This window comes from Schistocerca piceifrons, unplaced genomic scaffold (assembly GCF_021461385.2).
Source record: "Schistocerca piceifrons isolate TAMUIC-IGC-003096 unplaced genomic scaffold, iqSchPice1.1 HiC_scaffold_1084, whole genome shotgun sequence".
Lineage (NCBI taxonomy): Eukaryota > Metazoa > Arthropoda > Insecta > Orthoptera > Acrididae > Schistocerca > Schistocerca piceifrons.
Window position 1 is genome coordinate 20,001 of NW_025726890.1, and position 5,000 is coordinate 25,000.

The 5,000-nt window shown below is 61.8% G+C and overlaps 1 pseudogene; it reads left to right on the forward strand.

Moving 5' to 3' along the window:
- The window catches only part of LOC124727119, a 7,809-nt pseudogene that overhangs the window by 662 nt on the left and 2,147 nt on the right, over positions 1–5,000 (forward strand).

Consider the following 5,000-nt stretch of genomic DNA (forward strand, 5'->3'; position numbering starts at 1 on the left):
CGCAGCCTGTCCTTCCGCGGGCCTCGGTTCGCGTCTGTTGGGCAGAGCCCCGGTGTCCTGGCTGGCTGCCCGGCGGTATATCTGGAGGAGTCGATTCGCCCCTTTGGGCGCTCGGGCTCCCGGCAAGCGCGCGCGGTTCTTCCCGGATGACGGACCTACCTGGCCCGGCCCCGGACCCGCGCCGCTGTTGGCTCGGGATGCTCTCGGGCGGAATAATCGCTCCCGTCAGCGGCGCTTCAGCTTTGGACAATTTCACGACCCGTCTTGAAACACGGACCAAGGAGTCTAACATGTGCGCGAGTCATTGGGCTGTACGAAACCTAAAGGCGTAATGAAAGTGAAGGTCTCGCCTTGCGCGGGCCGAGGGAGGATGGGGCTTCCCCGCCCTTCACGGGGCGGCGGCCTCCGCACTCCCGGGGCGTCTCGTCCTCATTGCGAGGTGAGGCGCACCTAGAGCGTACACGTTGGGACCCGAAAGATGGTGAACTATGCCTGGCCAGGACGAAGTCAGGGGAAACCCTGATGGAGGTCCGTAGCGATTCTGACGTGCAAATCGATCGTCGGAGCTGGGTATAGGGGCGAAAGACTAATCGAACCATCTAGTAGCTGGTTCCCTCCGAAGTTTCCCTCAGGATAGCTGGTGCTCGTACGAGTCTCATCCGGTAAAGCGAATGATTAGAGGCCTTGGGGCCGAAACGACCTCAACCTATTCTCAAACTTTAAATGGGTGAGATCTCCGGCTTGCTTGATATGCTGAAGCCGCGAGCAAACGACTCGGATCGGAGTGCCAAGTGGGCCACTTTTGGTAAGCAGAACTGGCGCTGTGGGATGAACCAAACGCCGAGTTAAGGCGCCCGAATCGACGCTCATGGGAAACCATGAAAGGCGTTGGTTGCTTAAGACAGCAGGACGGTGGCCATGGAAGTCGGAATCCGCTAAGGAGTGTGTAACAACTCACCTGCCGAAGCAACTAGCCCTGAAAATGGATGGCGCTGAAGCGTCGTGCCTATACTCGGCCGTCAGTCTGGCAGTCATGGCCGGTCCTTGCGGCCGGCCGCGAAGCCCTGACGAGTAGGAGGGTCGCGGCGGTGGGCGCAGAAGGGTCTGGGCGTGAGCCTGCCTGGAGCCGCCGTCGGTGCAGATCTTGGTGGTAGTAGCAAATACTCCAGCGAGGCCCTGGAGGGCTGACGCGGAGAAGGGTTTCGTGTGAACAGCCGTTGCACACGAGTCAGTCGATCCTAAGCCCTAGGAGAAATCCGATGTTGATGGGGGCCGTCATAGCATGATGCGCTTTGTGCTGGCCCCCGTTGGGCGAAAGGGAATCCGGTTCCTATTCCGGAACCCGGCAGCGGAACCGATACAAGTCGGGCCCCTCTTTTAGAGATGCTCGTCGGGGTAACCCAAAAGGACCCGGAGACGCCGTCGGGAGATCGGGGAAGAGTTTTCTTTTCTGCATGAGCGTTCGAGTTCCCTGGAATCCTCTAGCAGGGAGATAGGGTTTGGAACGCGAAGAGCACCGCAGTTGCGGCGGTGTCCCGATCTTCCCCTCGGACCTTGAAAATCCGGGAGAGGGCCACGTGGAGGTGTCGCGCCGGTTCGTACCCATATCCGCAGCAGGTCTCCAAGGTGAAGAGCCTCTAGTCGATAGAATAATGTAGGTAAGGGAAGTCGGCAAATTGGATCCGTAACTTCGGGATAAGGATTGGCTCTGAGGATCGGGGCGTGTCGGGCTTGGTCGGGAAGTGGGTCAGCGCTAACGTGCCGGGCCTGGGCGAGGTGAGTGCCGTAGGGGTGCCGGTAAGTGCGGGCGTTTAGCGCGGGCGTGGTCTGCTCTCGCCGTTGGTCGGCCTCGTGCTGGTCGGCGGTGCAGGATGCGCGCGCCTGCGCGGCGTTCGCGCCCCGGTGCTTCAACCTGCGTGCAGGATCCGAGCTCGGTCCCGTGCCTTGGCCTCCCACGGATCTTCCTTGCTGCGAGGCCGCGTCCGCCTTAGCGTGCTCCTCCGGGGGCGCGCGGGTGCGCGGATTCTCTTCGGCCGCCATTCAACGATCAACTCAGAACTGGCACGGACTGGGGGAATCCGACTGTCTAATTAAAACAAAGCATTGCGATGGCCCTAGCGGGTGTTGACGCAATGTGATTTCTGCCCAGTGCTCTGAATGTCAACGTGAAGAAATTCAAGCAAGCGCGGGTAAACGGCGGGAGTAACTATGACTCTCATAGTTACTGGGCAAGTGAAGCGCAATACATGGGCCATGCCCTCTTAGCCTCTCCTTGCCTGCGGCTTCCCCCCTTCCCGTGGGCCCGCCGATACGCCAGTCCTTGATAGGACTGGTAAGCAGAGTGGAAGTCCGCACTTGGGGCTTTGGGGGGTTACCAGCCCTCCATCGCAAAACCCTTAATGTTGGGACAACAAGAGAAGAAAACACGGGTACCGGGCCTTCCGCTGAAGGACCCGGCCCAACAGTCCCGACTGCTAGCCTGCCAACCCTCCCTGAAGTAGAGCAGGCCGTGGAGCCATGGTTCCACTGCAGCATTTGCAGCCGTGCCTTCCGCAGCAAGATCGGGCTCGGACAACACCGCCGCCGCGCCCATCCGGAAGCGGCAAATGCGGAGATTATAACCGATAGGAAGAGAGCTCGGTGGGCGGAAGAAGAAATGCGGGAGCTCGCCCTGGCGGAGGCTAGGCTTCTCTGTGCCAGTGACTCCAGAGTCCTCTTTGCAAACCAGGAGCTTCTACCCCTGTTTCCGCACCGTACCCTGGATGCCATCAAGTGCAGGAGGAGGACGGTGGCACACAGGACGATGGTGCGGGAATACGTAGAGGAGCTGAGGCGGGAACAACAGACGCAGCATGGTCTGCGCCATTCACCCGTCCCGGAGTCGCTGCCGGAGGGGCCACCCTCTCCGCCGGAGCTTGAGCGCCCGCCACAAACATCTGTAGTCGACGAAGCTATATGGAGGCACCTCGCCGGCCTGCCGCGGTCGGCCGCGCGCTTCTCGGCCCTGGACGACCTTGCGTGTTTGGGGCCGGGTACGCCGTTGGCAGTGGTCGCGGCTGGGCTGCCTGAGGCCCTCCGTGCTGTCGGCTCTGAGGAAGCAGGAGCAAGGAAGAGCAAGACGTTGCGCCCGCCATCCAAGCAGCGGTCTGGTGGTGGCCCTCCGCTCTCCAAGCGGAAGCGCCGCCGGTGGGAATATGCCAGATGTCAGGATGCCTTCAGGAAGAATCGCGCGCGCTGCGTGCGTGGTCTCCTGGATGGCACCCTGCTCCAGCCGCCGTCGAACATCCCTGGGCTGGTGGACTTCTGGCGCAGCCTCTTCACGACAGAGCCACCTTCCAACGCTGGCTCCATTCCCGACCGGCTTCTCCCGCGCTCGGAGTCTGTTGACTTTGAGCGCCTATGGAGGCCGATCACTGCAGAAGAGGTTGCGGCCGCCCTGCCGCCCAGAGGCTCCGTTGCCGGCCCTGACGACCTCTCGCCGGTGCAGCTGCGCCGCCTTCCAGCGGAGGTCACCACCAAACTCCTAAACCTTTTCCTGCTTACCCGCAAGCTCCCCCCTTCCCTCCTCCGAGCCAGGACCTCTTTGCTGCCTAAGACAGCCGCCCCAGCATCCCCCGCTGACTTTCGGCCCATCACCGTCTGCTCGGTGCTAGCCCGAACCTTCCATAAGGTTCTGGCGACTCGCCTTATGCAGATGTGTGCTGTGGACGAACGTCAGCGGGCTTTCATCCCAAGGGATGGGATGCTGGAGAACACTTTCCTACTCGACCGGATACTCGTCGGCGCCGTCCGCCGCTGTCGTTCTGTGTTCATGGCATCCCTCGATGTGTCCAAGGCGTTCGATTCGTTGGACCATGCGGCTTTGCGTCCTGTGCTTAAAGCCCATGGTCTGCCGGACGAATTCATTGACTACGTCGAGGGCTGCTATGCGGACAGCACGACGGTAATTGCGGGGGGTGGCGACGAGTCCCCGGCCGTGCGGCCAGCAAGAGGTGTTCGGCAAGGAGATCCTCTGTCCCCTCTCCTGTTCAATTTCGCTGTTGATTATGTTCTAGATCAGCTGCCCTCACACGTAGGTGTCAAGGTGTTGGGCCGCCAGACGAACGCGGCGGCCTTCGCGGATGACATCCTGCTCTTCGCCTCCACGAGGGGGGGCCTGCAGTCCCTTATCAACGCAGCAGTAGCAGCCCTCGACCAGCTGGGGCTGCGTGTTAACCCGCGGAAGTGTCTCACCCTCGCACTCGTGGCGTCCGGCCGCGAGAAGAAAGTGAAAGTGGATGCGAGCGTCACCTTCACGGCCGGCGAAACCACCATGCCGGCGTTGGGAGTGGGTGAGACCTTCCGCTACCTGGGACTGCAGTTCTCCTCCTCTGGGCGGTGTCTCTTCCATCCGAGGCACCACATCGAGGAGCAGCTGTCGATCATCACGCGGGCGCCGCTGAAGCCGCAGCAGCGGCTCTTTGCACTTCGTGAGGTCCTTCTCCCGGGCCTGTATCATGGCCTAGCACTGAGTCGCACCCGCATCGGTGCGCTCAAGGCCATGGACAACTGTGTTCGAGCCGCCGTGAGGAGATGGTTCCGCCTCCCAGCCGACACCCCCTTGGGCTACTTTCACGCTCCAATTGCCCATGGGGGCCTTGGGATTCCATCAGCCCGCTGGATAGGGCCAACCCTGAGGCGGGGCAGGCTCCTCACCCTGTTGCAGCTCGAGACCACCACCACCGACGCAGACCTGGGGGAGGCACGACACGAAGTGGCGGCGCTTGAACGACACCTCACGTGGGAGGGCCATCTGCTGCCAACGGCTGCAAAAGTTGGTGAGATGTGGGCGGCGCGCCTGCATATTTCCTTCGACGGGGCAGCTCTCTCGTCGTCAGCCAGGACATCAGGCCAACATAGCTGGGTCGAGGACACCAGTCGCTTCCTGTCTGGCCGTGACTACGTCGCGTGCATCCGCACGCGCATTAACGCTATACCATCCAAGGCGCGCAGGAGTCGCG